This window comes from Bos javanicus, chromosome 28 (assembly GCF_032452875.1).
Source record: "Bos javanicus breed banteng chromosome 28, ARS-OSU_banteng_1.0, whole genome shotgun sequence".
NCBI lineage: Eukaryota > Metazoa > Chordata > Mammalia > Artiodactyla > Bovidae > Bos > Bos javanicus.
In genome coordinates this window covers 36963413-36983503 of record NC_083895.1, presented here as the reverse complement: position 1 = coordinate 36983503, position 20091 = coordinate 36963413, and the positions used below count along the sequence as shown (strand labels likewise).

General features: G+C 48.4%; 1 pseudogene; it reads right to left on the bottom strand.

The window, feature by feature from the left end:
• LOC133240515 (conglutinin-like) overlaps positions 1-17873 on the bottom strand; it is a 42311-nt pseudogene extending 24438 nt beyond the window's left edge.
• Between the last annotated feature and the right edge of the window lie 2218 nt (positions 17874-20091).

Sequence of the window (20091 nt, the reverse complement as noted above, 5' to 3'; positions counted from 1 at the left end):
TTTGCTATGACCACTGAAATTTCTTGGCAAAACTCTATTAGTCTTTCCCTGCTTTATTCTGTATTCCAAGGCCAAATTTGCCTGTTACTCCAGGTGTTTCTTGACTTCCTACTTTTGCATTCCAGTCCCCTGTAATGAAAAGGACATCTTTTTGGGGTGTTAGTTCTAAAAGGTCTTGTAGGTCTTCATAGAACTGTTCAACTTCAGCTTCTTCAGCATTACTGGTTGGGGCATAGACTTGGATTACTGTGATATTGAATGGTTTGCCTTGGAAATGAACAGAGATCATTCTGTTGTTTTTGAGATTGCATCCAAGTACTGCATTTTGGACTCTTCTGTTGACCATGATGGCTACTTCATTTCTTCTAAGGCATTCCTACCTGCAGTAGTAGATATCATGGTCATCTGAGTTAAATTCACTCATTCCAGTCCATTTTACTTCAGTGATTCCTAGAATGTCGACGTTCACTCTTGCCATCTCCTGTTTGACCACTTCCAATTTGCCTTGATTCATGGACCTGACATTATGGTTCCTGTGCAATATTGCTCTTTACAGCATCAGACCTTGCTTCTATCACCAGTCACATCCACAGCTGGATACTGTGTTTGCTTTGGCTCCATCCCTTCATTCTTTCTGGAGTTATTTCTCCACTGATCTCCAGTAGTGTATTGGGCACCTACTGACCTGGGGAGTTCCTCTTTCAGTATCCTATCATTTTGCCTTTTCATACTGTTCATGGGGTTCTCAAGGCAAGAATACTGAAGTGGTTTGCCATTCCCTTCTCCACTGGACCACATTGTGTCAGACCTCTCCACTATGACCCGCCCATCTTGGGTGGCCCCATGGGCATGGCTTAGTTTCATTGAGTTAGACAAGGCTATGGTCCTAGTGTGATTAGATTGACTAGTTTTCTGTGATTATGGTTTCAGAGTGAGGGCGGCTGCAATGGCACACAGAGCGTGGCTGAGAGGAGCTACCCCACGTCCGAGGTCAGGGGCAACTGCCAAGAGTGTCAGGCTGCGACGGCGCAGGAACGGCCGACACGAGCTACCCCATGTCCAAGGTCAGGGGTGGCGGCCGGGAGGAGCTACTCCACATCTGAGGTCAGGGGCAGCAGCTGAGAGGAGCTACCCCGTGTCCTAGGTCAGGGGCAGCAGCCGGGAGGAGCTACCCCACATCTGAGGTCAGGGGCAGCAGCCAAGAGGAGCTACCCCGTGTCCTAGGTCAGGGGCAGCAGCTGAGAGCGCCAGGCTGCGACAGAGCAGAAGCAGCCAAGAAGAGCTACCTTCCGCCCGAGGCCAGGGCCAGAGCCTGGGAGGAGCTACCCCACGTTCAAGGAGCAGTGGCTGTGCGGGCGCAGCAGGGCCTAGAGGAGCTATTCCACGTCAAGGTCAGGAGGGGCGGCAGTGAGGAGATACCCCTCGGCCAAGGTAAGGAGCAGCAGCTGCGCTTTGCTGGAGCAGCGGTGAAGAGATACCCCACGCCCAAGGTAAGAGAAATCCAAGTAAGACGGTAGGTGTTGCAAGAGGGCATCAGAGGACAGACACACTGAAACCATAAGAGGCCCACAGCTCTGACTTTACTTGGCACATAGGCTACTAAACTAGGGTCCTGGCTACTATGGTTGGGGTGGGGCTGATGTGATTGGAGATCCATGTTCACATTTGCTCATGACTGACGGTGTAGGAGGGAGAGACCTCTGTGTTGAAGAATGGTTAAAATCCTGCATTTTCTGAAATACTTGTCTCTTTCCTCTGCTTTAATCGGACTGTGTCTGCAGAGCCTGAAGACTCTACTTACTTATTCTCTGTGCTGGAGAGCTGCAAACCAGACTCCCGTGGCCCATGGTACAGGTTGACCTGAAGCTTCTTCCTAGGCTTTGGGGTCTCAGCATTTGCAGACTTCAGCAACACAGGAGTATTTTTGCTTCCTATAGAGTCACAAAGTTCCCCTTGTCAAGAAGTAGGCATGGCTTACATATTGGGATGAGTAGTGATCACCCACAGAGCACCTTCCCAGACCAGAATGACCTCCCATGCATCCCATGGCCATGTTGGACTATGCTGTTCCAGAGTGAGGTGACTGGATGAGAGGTGGGCATCTGAAATAGGAAGATGAATTTCTACATAGTTTGGGATTGATGTCAGCAAGAGAGCAAGAGTTTCTGATCTCTCTGATCTTGAGACCTGGAGGCAGAGGAAGTTGATGTGTAAAGAAAGGAAAGAGGTGAGGATGGACAGAGAGAGGCAGAAGCCAGACTGCCTCTGCCCGCCAGTCCTTCTAAAGGCAATTCAGAATTCTCTGTGCTCAGAAAAAAAAAAAATGCCTACGTTGGGCTCAACTAGATCCAGTTGTTTATCTTCAGTTCAGTTCAGTTCAGTTCAGTTGCTCAGTCATTTCCGACTCTTTGCAACCCCATGAACCGCAGCACCCAGGCCTCCATGTCCATCAGCAACTCCTGGAGTTCACCCAAACCCATGTCCACCGAGTCGGTGATGCCATCCAGCCATCTCATCGTCTGTCGTCCCCTTTTCCTCCTGCCCTCATTCTTTCCAAGCATCAGGGTCTTTTGAAATGTGTCACCTCTTCACATCAGGTGGCCAAAGTATTGGACTTTCAGCTTCAACACCAGTCCTTCCAATGAACACTCAGGACTGATCTCCTTTTGGATGGACTGGTTGGATCTCCTTGCAGTTCAAGGGACTCTCAAGAGTCTTCTCCAACACCACAGCTCAAAAGCAACAATTCTTCGGCGCTCAGCTTTCTTTATAGTCCAACTCTCACATCCATACGTAACCACTGGAAAAACCTTAGCCTTGACTAGATGGGCCTTTGTTGGCAAAGTAATGTCTCTGCTTTTGAAATGCTGTCTAGGTTGGTCATAACTTTCCTTCCAAGGAGTAAGCGTCTTTTAATTTCATGGCTGCAATCACCATCTGCAGTGATTTTGGAGCCCAGAAAAGTAAAGTCTGACACTGTTTCCACTGTTTCCCCATCTATTTGCCATGAAGTGATGGGACCAGATGCCATCATCTTAGTTTTCTGAATGTTGAGCTTTAAGCCAACCTTTTCACTTTCGTCTTTCACTTTCATCAAGAGGCTATTAAGTTCTTCTTCGCTTTCTGCCTTAAGAGTGGTGTCATCTGCATCTCTGAGGTTATTGATATTTCTCCTGGCAATCTTCATTCCAGCTTGTGCTTCCTCCAGCCCAGCTTTTCTTGTGATATACTCTGCATATAAGTTAATATGTGATAAAAACAGTCTGCTCTAAACTCCCTTGATGAAAATAACCAGGCATGGCCTTGGTCTGAAGAGCTGTGTACTGAAGAGCTGTGTACTGAAGAGCTGTTTGCTCATTACTATTTATATTTCAAATACCATCAGGAATTGAGGATGTTTTCAGTAATAGGAGAAAGATCTTAGCCGAAGACTGAGCTGCATGCATGCTGTTGAGAGGTGTGGCTTTGTTTTCAGACATGCTGTCCCATATACATACTGTGGCTGCAAGTGTGTTGGAAAGACAGATGGAGCTTGGGGGTCCTATTCTGAAAGGACCAGAGAGGTCAGTCCTCCTGGTCCCTGGGAACAAAAGAAAGGGTGGCTCCTTTCCTGTCTGGAAGAGGGGTATTCATCACCCCTTTCCATGAACCTGTGGTTCCTTCAGGCCTCATTCCAATTTCTGAAGTACAGATGTCGTTTAAATTTTTCTTTGCAGTGTGTTCAGTCACCCACTTGGGTCTGACTCTTTGCAACCCCATGGCCTGCAGCACACCAGGTCTCCCTGTCCCGCACCATCTCCCGAAATTTGTCCAAGTTCAAGTCCATTGCATCGGTGATGCCATCTCATCCTCTGAAGCCCTTGTCTCCTTCTGCCTTCAATCTTTCCCAGTATCAGGGACTTTTCCTTAGAGTTGGCCATTTGCATCAGATGACCAAAGTACTGGAGCTTCATCATCAGTCCCTCCAATGAGTATTTAGGGTTGATTTCCCTTAAGATTGACTGGTTTGATTTCCTTGCTGTCCCAGGGACTTTCAGGAGTCTTTTCTAGCACCACAGTTTGAAGGTATCAATTCTTTGGCATTTTGCTTCTTTATGGTCCAGCTTTCACAACTGTTCATGACCACTGGGACAACCATAGCCTTGACTATATGGGCCTTGTTGGCAGAGTAATGTCTCTGCTTTTCAGCACACTGTCTCTGCTTGTCATAGCTTTCCTGCTAATAATAAATTTTCTTCTGATTTCATGGCTGCAGTCATCATCGGCAGTGATCTTAGAGCCCAAGAAAAGGAAATCTGTTACTACTTCCACCTTTCCCCCTTATTTGCCATGAAGTAATGGAGTTGGATGCCATGCTTTTAGTTTTTGGGTTTTTTTAATATTTAGTTTTAAGCTGGCTCTTTCACTCTCTTCCTTCACTCTCATCAAGAAGCTCTTTAGTTCCTCTTTGCTTTCTGCCAATAGAGTGGTATCATCCGCATATCTGAAGTAGCGATGTTTCTCCCACCTATCTTGAATCCAGCTAGTAACTCATCCAGCCCAGTATTTCTCACGGTGTGGTCAGCGTGTAGGTTAAACAAACAAGGGAACAGCAGTTCGCCCTGTTGTACTCCTTTCTCAATCTTGAACCAATCAGTTTTTCCACACAGGGTTCTGACTGTTGCTTCTTGACCAATGTACCGGTTTCTCAGGAGACAGGTAAGATGGTCTGGTATACTCATCTCTTTAAGAGCTTTGCACAGTTTGTTATGATCCACATAGTCAAAGGCTTTAGCGTAGTTGATGAAATAGAGGTAGATGTCTTCCTGGAATTCCCTTGCTTTCTGTATGATCCAGCGAAAGTTGGCAATATGATCTCTGGTTCCTCTTCCTTTTCTAAACCCTGCTTGGGCATCTCGAAGTTCTTGGTTCACACAATGCTAAAGACTGGCATGCAACATTTTAACCATGATCTTCCTAGCATGGAAGATGAGTGCAATTGTCCAACATTAATACATTCTTTACTACTACTCTTCTTGGGAATTGGGGTGAGGATTGACTTTTTCCAGTTCTGTGGCTATTGCTAGGTCTTCTGGATTTGCTAACATGTTGAATGCAGCACCTCATGGCATTATCCTTAAGGGTTTTGAATAGCTTTGCTGGAATTCTTTGCAGTAATATGTCAATAAAATCAAGTAAATATACAGAGGCCTATGGTCAAAAACCTACAAGCCAAAAGTGTAAGTTCTGGGGTCTGATGGCCTTTTACATGACTGAGTTGTAGCAACAGTGCTCCTGATCTCAGAGGGAGAGCAGTGAGCGCTCCTGAAGAGATATCTAGTTCTCTGCCCAAGGATGGAACCTGGGTAGACTGGATGAAACCCCAGGAATCCTAGTCAACACACCACCAGGAACTGGAGGCTAGAAGCAAAGTGACTTTGGCTCTATCCCCCATTTGAAAGCAATAATGTTTAAAGGAGGCAAAAATGATAATTAGGTACAAAGTTTATTATTAGAGACACAGCACAATGCATGGCAGAGCACACCGAGAAGCAGGTTGTTTATTTAAGACAGAAGAAGGCAGAAATATGCCCCCAGAGAGTAAGGGTATGGGCATCGTCTCTAATGAGGAGGAGGAGTGCAGTAAGTCAGAGCTAAGCAGAGACACACCTGTGGTGGAGTGCGGGAGTCCCGAATGAGAGGGAGAGCAGTAAAGATGTGACATAAATTAACTTATATAGGACAGTCCTTCCAGATCATTGTTTACCTTTGGCCAATTACCTTGTTAATTTCTTCACACCTGACTGGTCCATAGACCCTCAAAAGGTGCATGTGAAACTGTTTTCTAAGATAGATGCCACCACAGAGACCTATGGGTGCGTGTCCACTTATTATGGGGTGGGGCCTCTCCCTTTTCGACCCCCAAGAACTCTTCCTGCGCATGTGTAGACAGGGAAGTCCTTATTGAACTCAGAAGAGGGCTCCTTATCTCTTTGCTTTAGCAGAGCTCAGCTTTGGCCACTAGCTTTGTCCTTGGAGTGCCACGTGTGAACAAAGCTTGATTTTACTCGACTTGACAAACACCAGAGGTCCAGCCCAGAGGCACCCCGTCTCCTACCTCACTACCTATGCAGTGTCTTGGATTCTATGTCTGTAAAATGAGAAGGGTTTGCCTAGACTATCTCTGAGGCAGAGAGGAGACAAACATCCCTTGAACCTCAAGGCAGGAAGAGGTTGAGGGATGAATCTGAACATAGCTGGACACCCTCTCTTCCTGAAACTTTAGAAGGGATTAGGACTGTGCAGATGGTACATACTCTGATCAGACATCCACAGTCACATTCCCATGGGACGAAAGAAATCCTGGTGGTCAAGGGTGAGGGGAGTCTACTGGGTATAAGCCCACTCAGCCTGGCCAGAGAAGTTGGTGCTTCCCTGCCAGCAAGAGGCAGCCACAATGACCTCCAAGCCCCAGGGCTACAGCTTGCATTGCTGAGAGGAGTCTGGGATATGAGGAGATGTCTGAACAGGGCTCTACCTGGGGGAGGCAACAATAGAAACAATTTGAAACCATGGGAGAGAATGAGCCAAAGCCTAGAGTGAATGCAAGGAGAGAATGGAGCCAGAGCTGAGGCACCTGTTCCTCTCTGTGGGACTCCAGCAGAGGAGATACGAGTGAAAGAGGCTGAAGGATGAAAAGATTGAAGGCAGGAGAGGAAAGGGAAGGAGGTAGCAGTGACCAGTGGGGTCAAATGCAGTCCACGTTTGGCAGAGGTGGAGGGCTAGACACCTGTCTTGTTGAGGAGACACTGGATTTTGACAAGGGGCATCTTGGAGACCTCTGTTTAGCCCTTGCCCCTGAGTTGCAGGCTGCCCCCCTTTTTTGTGACAAATCTTCCAGATGTGAAGCCAGTTTCAAACTTTATGCTGAGGGAGGAGTTCCATAGGAGGCCTGCCTTGTGGCCTCATCCCATGGCTCAGTGGGGAAGCCCTGAGCAGCAGAGGGTCACCTTTTTATTGGGATGTTGGCAGCTCACAGCTCTGGGCATTGCCCCCTTCCCTGGGGTGGGTGGGAGAGCTCAAAACTCGCAGATCACAAGGAGTTGCTCACTGCAGGGTATGTCATTCCACTTGCCGTCAGGAGAGATATCCACACAGTTCTCTGGTTGTCCCTCATCACTGTTGTTGGGCTCCCCATTGGCCCAGTTGGAATAGACCAGTATTTCCCCAGTGGGGTAAGTGAACCTCCCCTCCGTGGAGATGTCATTCATGCTCAGGTAAGCATTCTTTTCCTGGGCTCTGACCATCTGTGTCACGGCCTCGTTCTCGGCTGAAGAGCGTGGGGAGGCCAGCTGTCCCTTAGCCTCTCTGCAGAGCTGCTCTGCATCCGAATATGACTTTATAGCACCTGCCGTCTTGAAGATCTTCTCCCCGACAGCCTGGCCATCAGGGAAGAGCACCGCTAGGGGAAGAGGAGAGTCAGGCTGGGGATGTGCAGCAGCTAGACCTTGTGCTTCAACTGGAGTCCCCAGCTCCCACGAGGGTACCAGGGCACCAGATAGAACAAAAGCAAGGCACTTAGCTCCCAAGCATCCATCATGCAAGAGGTGAGGACCCTGGAATCTCAGGTGCTTATGCAAGAAGCCCAAAGTCACCCAACTCTCAAATGTAGATGAGAATCAGACCTTGTTGAAGGTGACACTAAAGCTCCCACATGCACTTTCTGTTCCTCCCCGTGCTGTTCACGAGAATCCAGCATTTTAATTACTGTGTAAATAGGAAGGACTTTGACAGGGAAATGACACTGTAGAGTCCAGGGCAGTTCCTAAGAGTGTGTAAAACACCAACCAGGTGGCTCAGTCTCACCCTTGCATGATGACTGGGCATGTGGAGTTGTCTGAGCGGTTCTATGCTATGTGAAGGGGTGAGGAGAAAGGGGAGGACAGGGGTGCATCTGAGAGCAGCCAAATGCTGGCCTCTGTATTGGGGGCAGTCCAGTGTTGGCTTCCATATGCTCGCAGGTGATCCTACAGCCAGTCAGCCTCCCTGGACCACTGAGCAGGGGATGATGGCATCTGAGAGCTCTATGCAGGGGCGGGAGGGCAGGATGGGATCAGCTTTGGAGAGAGCCCTGTCTGGGCTTCAGAAAGTCATGTGTTCAGCCCTACCCTGGCAATGACAGGCCAGGTGACAAGGGAAAGTCACTTCTCTTTTCAGAGTCTAATCTCATATTTCTAAGGAAAAGGTACACTGCAAAACAGCAGCCCCTATGTGACATGTTAAGTATCTCTTTTTATTCCATCCCATTCACACCGCTCTGACTTCCAGAGTCTGCATGGAAATCTTCTGGGCTCCTAAGAGGGCTCACTGGACTGGTTCTGAACCCAGGCTGTACCCTGACCCACTGCCCTTTTCCTCTGATTACTTCAACAAGCAATCGGAGACCAGATTTCCCACGTATTCAGGATGGCGCCCAGACAGCCCTGGACAAGGTCAGTGCAAGCTTGTGTGCCATGATTGGTTTATGTCCCATGCATCTGGGTGGGTATGTGTGTGCATGCTTGAGTACATCCGTGAGTCCATCTGAAGGTACATGGGCTGACTCAAGGTCCATCAGGATGGGTGTGCATATGTCTGCATGTGTGTTCATGTATGTAGGTGGTGTGGACTGAGTGATGGTGTTTAGGTATGCACAGGTGGCCAGCACATATGGCCAAGTTCACCTTTGTTTATAGCTGTCTGCATGAAGGATTAGTTTTTAAGTTGTGCCCAGCTCTTTTTGACCCCCATGGACTGAAGCCCACCAGGGTCCTCTGTCCATGAGATTTTCCAGGCTAGGATATCGGATTGGTTTGCCATTTCCATTCCAGGGGATCTTCCTGACCCAGAGATCAAACCCAGGTCTCCTGCGATGTAGGCAGATTCTTTACCAGCTGAGCTACCAGGCAATGAGATAGTAAGTAGTGCTGCTGCTAAGTAGCTTCAGTCGTGTCTAACTCTGTGCAACCCCAGAGACGGCAGCCATGTAAATATGATTGAGCAAGAAGGAAGACATAAACTGCTGAGAATTCTCATCCCACTACTTCAGTATTTAGTTGGCTTGAATTCTTAGGACCCAACCCTGTGTCTCACCAAGTCAGGCCCCTTTATGCTCTGCTCCTTCAGAGAACTCTAATTCTTTTAGATCAGTGAGGTTTGATAAGTGATGTGCATTCAAAACTGTCATCATGGAGAGCAGAGACGCTGGAGGGGCAGTTGATGGAGCGTCCCAAAGGCACAGGGCACTCATGTGTGTGCTCCAAGAGGCCTCTGCCTGCTTAGGATCCAGGCTTAGGGAAGAATCTCTGCTTTAACTCCACAAGAGGTGCAGGGGGAGTCTAGCACTGGCCAGAGACTGGAGGCAGCCTATTCCTTCCAGACCCAGGGACATCTTTAGGGTAAGATACTTGGGGGCCACACACCAAGGATAGGTCCCCAGCAGCCTTGAACCCCACAGGCATCATCCCACCCTCACTCTCAGGATCATGTCTGGATTCTCTGCTGCTATGGACTGTGCAGCTTCTTCTCTGGACATTTGCCCACCTGGCCCCACAGAAGGAAGAAATGCATCCTGGGTTGGGTGACCCCTTGTCTGTCCTAGGACCCTGCCCAGTGTAGGCTGTGGTGAAGGTCTGCTGACTGGTGACATGGACCGCATCCTCCTCCTTGTCCCGTGCATCTACTTGAGCTTCTGGAGCACGTGGGGTACAGCTCTGTCCCAGACTTGTCCTTAGACCCGCTCCTGCCCCAGGTCTAGGTCCAGTCCCAGTCATGGTCCCAGCAAGTCCAAAATAGACCCAGCCCAGCAAACTACAAGCCAAGCCTAGACTAAGTCTGAGGCCCTCACTCAGGCCCTGGCTAGGGTCAGGTCCAGGAACTCACCTTTCTTACACTGAGAGAAGGCATTTTGGAAGCGTCGCAGATGTCCATCTAAGATTGTCACCCGCTGCTTGAGAGCATTGACCTCTGCAAGAGAGAGAGAGGCCAAGTGAAGACAGATCCAGAACAGCCTGGAGTCACTCAGAGCCCAGGCCTCAAGGGAAGAGAGTCCAGGTGGAGACGCCAGTTGGGGGTGGGGTAAGGAGGTGGAACAGAGGCCTAGGAAGCCTACCTCTGCTGACCTAGCTGGCTTCTGCATCCACGGGATTTCCTGCGGTTCTCTTCAGAACAATATCCCCTGAACAAGTCCCTGTGCCTCACTGACAGTGAACCAGATGTCATTTTAATTCCAAATTCCAGGAATCTGATAGCACTTCCTTTTGCATTGCAGGGGGTGGTATGGTTGTAGGAGAGGAATACACATAGCTTGAGTATTTCCCATCCATTGAGTTATTTGATGTTCAAGGTTATCTGATGAACTGGAGAGGGAGGTTGGCCTGTCATAAAGATCAGATAGAAAATCTGTTCAGGTATTCCTCCAGCGAGTCACAGAGGCTAAGACCAGAGTCCACCTCGCCATACACCCTGTCAGCTTTTCCTGCTTGACCCCCACCTGTAAATGGGTTACCTGAGAGGAGAGCTGAGCTGAATAAGGCCTACTCCCTGCCCCACACCCTAATGGGGCTCTCTAGGCTTCCTTACCTGCAAGCCCACTCTCACCCTTTGCTCCTGTTTCTCCAGGATCACCTCTGTCCCCCTTCAGTCCTTGGGGGCCCCTGGCACCTGAAGGGCCCTGTGGACCTATGGCTCCAGAAGGCCCTGGATAAGATAAGGAGAAATGGGTGAGTGCTGAACATTTATTTTAGCATTTTCATGCCCCCCAAGCTCCACACATGGACTGTCATATCCCCAGGAGTACACCCTCCCACTTACAAACGTCCCTCTGTGCCTGGAATCTCTTCTTGCATCCTCTCTATACACTGACTGTCCCATAACCTAACAACCAGCCTTCCCTGAATACAGACAGTCCCTGCTGCTCACACCACCCTCTCCCTGGAGACAGACAGTTCCCAAAACCCAACACTGGTTCTCTCCCTGCTCTGACTTGGTTGCTGGTGGTGGTGGCACAGGGGAATATGAGCCCAGCCCCACGTCGATTGCTCACCTGCCACCCCAGCACGTCCAGGGGCTCCAGTCTCCCCGGGGTCACCTTTCTCTCCTTTGAGACCTGCGGGGCCTGGGAAGCCCTGCATGCCTTGGGCACCCACTCCTCCTGAGGAAGGAACACATTGGAGAAACATGGCTGAGAGTGTGCTCAGCAGGTACCATTTCTTCAGCAGTGCAGCTTGTCACCCACAGCTCCAGGTAAAAGAGCGACCTGGGAGACTGCTCCTGACTGCTTGGTCTCCTCTAGGAAATTCACTCAGTGTGAGAATATGGGGGAGAGGCCCAGCCAGGCCTACCAGGCACAGAGGTTCCAGGCTCTCCAGGCACTGTGCATGTACCTTAGTCCCCACCAGGGCTGCCAACATCACCCCATCCTTCTCCCTCCCTCACCCAGCACATACCACCCACCTACCTTTGGGCCCAGTCTCTCCTTTGGGGCCTGGTGTGCCTGGAGGTCCCATGCTCCCCTGCTTCCCTGAGGGGCCTTCTCTTCCAGCTGGTCCAGGCATACCTGGAGGCCCTGGGAAAAAGGACTAGCCCAGTCAGTGACACTGAATCTCCTTGGAAGTATGAGTGCGTAAAAGATGGGGCTGTAATAGAAGTCAGATAGGCAGCCTCCTCCTAAAGATGTTGCCCTCACTCTCCGCCCTCCCCAGGAGCTCCAGTCTTCCCTGAGATAACCCTGTGCCATCTTGAGAATGACCTTCCTCTTCCTGGGGTAGAATCTGTGTACGCCTATTGCCATGGCCTAGCGGCAGCACACCATCTGCAGACACCTGCATTCCAGGCCCAGCTGCTCACCATGTGGCCCAGTGTCTCCCTTTGGTCCAGGTTCTCCAACAAAGCCATTGTCTCCTTTCGGCCCAATAGGGCCAACCCATCCAGGCCTTCCTGCTCGTCCTGCAGGTCCTGGTGAACCTGTGACATAGAAGAGAGGGACATAAAGCTGATCCTGGCCCTGGAGGAGCCACCTGCCTGCAGGGTCAGGGCCCTTGCATTCCTTCAGGGTTCTGTAGGGTGTAGACACTCCCTCTCCAGGTGACTGGTCCAGTGGTGACGTAGGAAATGCGTGTCTACATCTCCATTTTACAAGGGAAGAAACAGGCTTGCTGAATTGGAGGCAGATCCAAACCAAGACTCACCTGGCTTTGCATACAATGCACCTGCCCCTGCCCCAAGGCCACGGTATTTATGGCAGTCAAGTCTGTCAGCTTTTACCCTGGACCATGGACTCCCTGCCCTCCCCCTTTCCCAGAACCAAAGTTTCTGTCAGAAATGACACCTGACACTTACCACCAGAGAAATAGAAATCAAAAGCACAATGAGCTGTCACCTCACACCTCTCAGAATGGCTATTATCAGACAGCAAATAGGAAGTGTTGCAGAAGTAGAGAAAAGGAAAGCTTTGTGCAGTAGGGATGCAAATGGAACAGCCACTATGGAGACAGCATGGAGGTTTCTCAGAAAGTTAAAACTAGAGCTACCGTAGAATCCATCAATTCCCCTTCTGAGCATTTAACTAAAGAAAATGAAAACACTAACCTGAAAAGATATATGTACCCCCAAGTTAATTGCAGCGTCATTCATGGTAGCCCAGACATGGATGTAGCCTAGAGCCCAAGTATCTGTGGATGGAGGAATGGATGTAGAAAATGCAGGGTGCATATACAATGGAACATTATTCAGCCATAAAAGGGAATGAAATCTTGCTATTTGCAGCAACACTGGTGAACCTTGAAGGCACTATGCTTAGTGGAATAAGTCACAGGGAAGGGCGGTACCATACGATCTCACTTATATGTGAAATCTAAGAAAACAGACGAACAAAAACAACATACTCACAATACAGAGAACAGATTTGTGGTTGCTAGAGGTGGGGTTGAGAAGTGGGCACAATGGACAGAAATCTTCAAAAGGTACAAGGGTCCAGTTAAAAAACAATTGAGTCCCAGGAATACAATGTACAGCGAAATTAGTATAGTTAGTAATCTTGAGTTGCATGCTTGAAAATTGCTGAGCAAGCAGATCTTAAAAGCTCTCATCACACACAAATCATAACTATGTGTGTTGATGACTTTGTGACAATCATTTCACAATATATGCAAATATGAATTCATTATGATGTACATCTGATTCTAATATATTATAGATCAATTCTATTTAATATAAAGAAGAGAAAAAAACTATGTAACATGCTTTTAAATTTATGGAAGATAGATGACATTATTGTGCATTATTAAGTGATAAAAGTAAGTTATAAACACTCTATTTAATATGATTCCGTTTCTTGAACATGTCCACGCATGTGTCAGGCATGTGCACATGAAACACACACTGAAAAAACCACAAGAAGAGCATATGCAAGTGTTAACAGTTCTTTCTAAGGGGCACAATTCAGGCAATTTAAATTTTCATCTTTTTGTATTTAGTGACCACATACTAATTTGCTTTGGAAAAATGACCAAACATTTCAAAACATCACATTTCCTTAAGAAGGCTGCCTAAGTCTGAAATTATAAGAGATTTGTATTCAAAGACTAAAGAGAGAAATGCCTATTTATTCCAGAATTATAAACTCAATTATGTGAATTTGGTTATTCCTTTTTCACTGAGATGAAATTAACATAATATAAAATAACTTTTTTTTTTTTTTTTTTTTTTTACTGTGATGTACTTGCAGTATCTCAGTTTCCCAATCAGGGATTGAACCTGAGGCTTGGCAGTGAGAACACCGAATCCTAACCACTGGACCTCCAGGAATTACCTGTAATTAATCATTTAAAGTATACAAATCAGTGGCATTTAGAACATTGACATAATTGTACAACTACCACTACTCTGTAGTTCAAGACTATTTCATTAATCCCAAAGAAAACCTAATACCCATACTCCCTCCCTGCCTCCTCCTAAGCCCTGGCTACCTCTATGCAGCTGCCTGTCTCTGTTAGCTATTCTGGATATGTTATATAAATACATACAATATACGACCCTTTGAGTCGGCCTCTTTAAACTAGGAGTGACATTCTTGAATCTCATCCAATTTGTAGCACATCTCAGTACTTCGTTCTGGGCTATGGCTGAGAAATGTTCTATAGTATGAATACAATACATTTTTTTTATTCATTCACTGTGGATAAATGTTGATAGACACTTGGGTTGTTTCCATCTTTTGACTGTTGTGAGTAAGCATTCATGTGCAAAAAGACAACAAAAGAAATCTGTCAGTTACTATTAACTTGTTCATTCACTTATTTGTTCATTTCCTCATTATTTCATCTCTGTGTTCACTGGAATCTCTCTGTGGAACATGGCTTTCTGCCTAGCACTGAGCAGGAAGTAAATGTCAGCACCAGGTCCTGGTCTGCAAGGAATTTGTCACTGAAGTTTAAACTATGAGGTAATGAGTGAAGAAAACAGCTTATGAGATGTCCCTCGTCCCATCTCTGCACCCCCAACCCATGGACACACACGTACTCATAGGAAACACGACTTCAAGGCTGAAGAGGATCCAGAGCCCTGGAGAGGAGAGGTGACATTTCAGATATGGAAACCACTCCCCCAGGGTAAGAAGGGCCAGGCTTGCCTGGGCCAAGAATGTGCTGGTGGAGGGAGACTGGGGTATTTGATGGGTGGTGAGAGCCTCTGTGCGGGACATTGGGTCCTGCTCTTAGCTCCAGTTCTCGCTAGGTAATCAATGGGAGCCCAGAGGATGGGCCCCGCATCCCAGACCCCCTGGTGCACTGTGCTCAGGCAGAGACACCTGGTCCCTGGCTGAGCCTCTCCTGGGCTCCACCTTGGCTGGGGAGGGCAGCAGGTACCTTGGAAGCAAGTCACTCCTTAGAAGGGAGAATTCGAGGTTGCCCATCCTTGTGCATAAACCATGGCGGCCATGAGAGCAGGGAGGTAGAAGAAGGGATATTTTTCAATTTAGGGCCCCTCGGGGAGCTAGAGAGAGCTGGCATCTTAAATACCACCCCTCCTCTGAGATCACTTCTAGAGGCCTTCTCTAGCCCCAGCCAATTCATGTTGGGAGCCACTTTCTAAAAGACAGATAGATAAGATACTTGTCTCTTACCCTACAAATCCTGGGGATGTTATGTGTTCTTTTCAGCTTTAGTGTTGTTCATTTCTTTCCTCTCCAATCAAATACAAACTCCAGAAAGATAAAAGACCTCAGTTGATCCCCCATCACCCTGGCCAAGGGCCATGGTGGTCCCCTCGTCCTTGTCGCTGGTTCATCAAATTCTCACTTCTTGCCAGTAAAAACCAGATATTCTCCTGTGGGGCAGTGTTTCCAGAAAATTCCTTTAATAATCAATACATTTGGAAACCTCAGGAGAATTCAGCTGGTTGGGACAGCAGAAGGATAAAGCTTTATCTTGAAGACCCACTAAAAAAATGAAGCCTTGGCTCAATTCTTTGTCACTGTGTGGTTGATATTATTCTCATCTACAGATGATTAAACTGAAACTTACAACACTGTCATCAGTTCAAAACTATTTAACATTCTGCAGAGGCAACATTTAATATAAATGAACAACAGTTAAGTTTAGGAGTGTGTGTACTCAGTCACATCTGACTCTTTGTGGATTCCTGACAGATTCCTCTGTCCATGATATTCTCCAGGCAATAACAGAGTGAGTTGCCATTTTCTATTGAGGGGATTGTCCGAACCATGGGATAAAACCCACATCTCCTATGTCTCCCACATGAGTGTACTAAGTCACTTCAGTTGTGTGCAACCCAGTGGCCCAAAGCCCGCCAGGCTCCTGTGTCCACAGGATTCTCCAAGCAAGAATACAGGAGAGGGTTGCTATGCCCTCCTCCAGGGGATCTTTCTGACCCAGGGATCAAAACTGCATCTCTTACATCTCCTTCTTTGGGAGTCAGGTTTCTACCACTAGCACCACTTGGTAAGCCCAATGAGTTCTGGAGCAGGGGACTCCAAATACCAGTCGCCCGCTGATTGTTTGTACATTCTTGGGGTGGTTAGGGTCAGAAGATCCAAGGGAGGAATCAGGACAGGTGGTTATGGAGCTGGGGACTTGAGCAAGCCAGTCTTTGCCAACCAGTAAAGCCATGTTTTAGGTGGACTGAAAATCTGGGGGGAACCTCCCCTCTTAGGAAGACCATCTTCAAGGTTTGCACAGCAGAAGATTCAGAGTTTTGGGGTTGGTTACAATTCCAGTGCCCACCCCTTCCCATCAGGGAAAGCCCATGGTCCCAGCTCTACCTGGATCCCCCTTCTCTCCATGGGGACCTTCTCTCCCATCTTGTCCATCATGACGAGGCAAGCCACCCTCCAGGGGGCTACACATAACCAGGGTACAGGCACTGGCCAGTATTTTCTGAGAAAAGATTGTCATTTCTGCTCCCAGGGATCTCCAGGGCTGTGTGAGCAGGAGCAGCATGGAGAGAGGGAGGAGAAGCATGTCCTAGGCAGAGGAACAGAAAGAGGGGGTGCTCTTGGTCCAAGGATGAGGCTTAGGGCTGGCCCAGCTCCTGGAGGTCAGGAGAAGCCCTTCCCCCATCTCCTCTCCCATCTTCTGGGGCCAAGAGTAGCAGGGCTCCAAAAGCAGTTTAGGGAAAGTTAGGATAAGGTCTGGCCAGGGAGGACATGTGTGGACAGCTGGGCCTCTGACCTGGTCTGCCAGCAGCATGAACCTACTCTCAGATGGCCTGTGTCATCCCTTTTGGGCTTGTCATCCCTGTCAGGGGCACTTTGGCCAGGATGTAGAATGCCTCACTGAGGCCATTGTCACACCAGGAGGGACTCACTGAGGGCCCTCGAGTGGGACCCTTCCCTCTCTGGGCCTCTTTATCCCTTTTTTACCAGTAAGTCGGTTGCTTTACCTCTTACAATGCTGGCTTGTTTCCTCTCACTTGCTGCTCTGGACAGGCTAGTACTGGAGTCTGCAGTGCTATCTGTAAAGAAAGCCAGAGGGATAATGCTTGGTAAGGTCTGTCCTGAGCACAGAAAGGTGCATGACTGCTTATTTTCCAGGATTTGTCATTCCGGGGCTCCACTAGGAAACTTCCTGGTACACCTAGATTCCTGCCCAGATCTCCTAAGAGGACTTGGGACAGGGGCCTCATGGAAGAGAGGACGTGTGAGACAGGTGCCATCAGGGGGAAGCTGGCTTCAGAGGAGGAAAACCAATGTCCAAAAGAGCTTCTGGTTACCATCAGAAAGGGACTCAGGAGCTAAGTGAGATCAGGGTGCAGGAGGTGGGTCACTCCCGGTGTTGGGCTTCTTTCTTCTCTCAAAGAGAAACTGTAATGTTTAGAGCATGGAAAATAATCATGGGAGTTGCAGAGACCTGGAAGAAAGCCCAAGGGACCTGTGCAAAGGACCCAGTGTTGCCAAGCAGGCTGAGGTAGTGGGAGGGAAGGGGCTTTCTGGACAGAGAAGTGCCTCCTTCCAAGAAGATGATGAATTGCATTTTCCATGGGGACAATGGCATCAGAGATCTGGTTGGATGTCACATCCAGCTCTCCCCTTCTCCCAGCCCAGGAAACACATCTCCCACCAAACAAAAGGAACACAGTGCAGAGCATCCATTACTACCTTGTGCCCCACCTTCAGCACTCACCCTCCTAGACTGGAACAGCTGTACAGACCCTGCCTTCCTCAGCACCAGTAGGATAAAGCGCCCATTCAGGCAGGAAGATACTCACTGGACACAGGAAAGCAAGTTGAGAGGCTAGGACAGAGACACTCACAGTTGCGTCCTCTAGGGTTTCAGAACCTCCACACAAATTGAAGTTCCTCAGCCAATATTGAGTATTTATACCTGTGCTGTAACCTGAGGTCCCAGTACCAGTTTCCAGAGAAAAGATTGACAAATTTTGGCTTGTTGACTCAGCCAAATCGCCCCCACCTGGGTTCTGGACATTTGCCGCTGATGTTCATGGCTCAAAACACACATTAGAGTTCAAAGAGCACCCTCAGCCCAGGATCTCATGGGTTCCTCACTGCAGCCCTGAGAGTTTAGTGGCAGCACCAGCGTCTGTGTTTCACGGATGTCCAGGAATCCAAGGTCCAGGGAAGACCAGCAAGTTGCACAATCATCTAGAGCTCTTGCAAAAGCAGCCTGCCTCTACAGAGTCCAAGAAACAGCACCCGCTGTGCCCATTTCTCTTCCTTCTCATCTCAACATGACTGCTCAGATACTAGCAAAGACCTGGGAGCTGCTTGGCAGGTCTGAGCAGGAGTGGGGCAGGTAGAGGGGCTGCTGAGGCAACAGCCTGTGGGGGGCAGTGTCTGGGGGAGCTGCCACCCAACAGGGGTCACGTTTTTGCTTTCTGCTGCATCTAGGACAGCCCCCTACTTGCCTTTTATAGGATTGTTGTTGTTCAGTGGTTAAGTTGTGTCTGACTCTTTGTGACCCCGTGGACTTCAGCATGCCAGGCTTCCCTCAGTTCAGTTCAGTTGCTCAAGTCGTGTCCAACTCTTGGACCCCATGGACTGCAGCAAGCCAGGCTTCCTTGTCCATCACCAATTCCCGGACCTTACTCAAAATCATTCCATTGAGTCAGTTATGCATTCAACCATCTCATCCTCTGTCATCCCATTTTCCTCCCACCTTCAATCTTTTCCAGCATCAGGGTCTTTTCAAATGAGTTAGTTCTTCGCATCAGGTGGCCAAAGTATTGGGGCCATCCTCCCTTAATTTGATTGCCCTAATCTCTCCACTAAACAGTGTTTCTCCATGATGTGGCCCTAGTGGCCAGTTCGGATCCCCAAGCTGCTGATACACTGTTGTAACCATCACAGGGCAACTCTCATTCCTGGTGACTGTGGGCTAGTTGTTGGCATCTCTGCTTGCCTGTAGTTCCCTGTGACTTATTTCTTCCATCAACCCTTCCCTTAGGTCTCCACATCAGCAACCCCAGGTTTCCAGCCTCCCTTTTCGCCATCTCATTGGATGTGCTGACCTGCTCCTGGGCTTTGATGCTCCTTGTATGTTATGGAATCTATGACGTCAGCTTTCCTCAAATGTAGGGAAAGGTCTTCTCTTTTCTATATTGCAATTTTTGAAGCAAGATCCTGTAGCTCAGGACCTGGACCCCTAAAGCTTGAGCTCTTCTCTATTCTATAAATAACACCCATCCCACTTTATTCTAGGATGCTCACACACCACTGAGAGATCGATCAGCATGGAAATTGAACTGAACCCTTGCTCTCCTCTCCCCACAAATCCTAATTGTCAAGTCTTATCCTGGTGACTAGACAAACTCTCCTTATATATGGTGACTTTCATTTCAGGAGTCCTATACTTCATCTCAGGAGAAGGAAATGGCAACCCACTCCAATACTCTTGCCTGGAAAATCCCATGGATGGAGGAGCCTGGTAGGCTACAGTCCATGGGGTTGCTAGGAGTCGGACACGACCGAGCAACTTCACTTTCACTTTTCACTTTCATGCATTGGAGAAGGAAATGGCAACCCACTTGAGTGTTCTTGCCTGGAGAATCCCAGTGGTGGGCCTGGTGGTCTGCTGTCTATGAGGTCGCACAAAGTCGGACATGACTGAAGCGACTTAGCAGCAGCAGCATACTTCATCTCTTCTTGCAAGTTGGCTTCTATTAACTCCTGCCTCCTAGACTGTCAAATACATCATTCATGCCCTTGGACCCAATTATAGCACAGAATATGGTCTTTCCTTTGTGTGACTTCACATTCCGAGAGAGGCCAGTTCTATTTATGATCAAACCCAGACACTCCTGGTTCAGTGATACCCTTTGCGCTTCTCAATTCCACCAACACAGGTGAGAAGAATCAGATTTTAAATGGTGATCACAATGGCTTTCACACAGAGGATCACTGGGCCACCCTCTCTTCCCAGACAGAATCCTGAATGACTGCACAGTTTCTCTAGAGGCTAATCACTGGTGCCATACTGCAGTCCCAGCTACATCTGTAGTTCCTGGTGGACTTCATTCGCTGCACTTGCCTCAGCGCTAAGCTGTGTAGCCTCCGGTATTTTTCCAGATGCTTGTGCACATTACTGTTGAAGCTCCCAG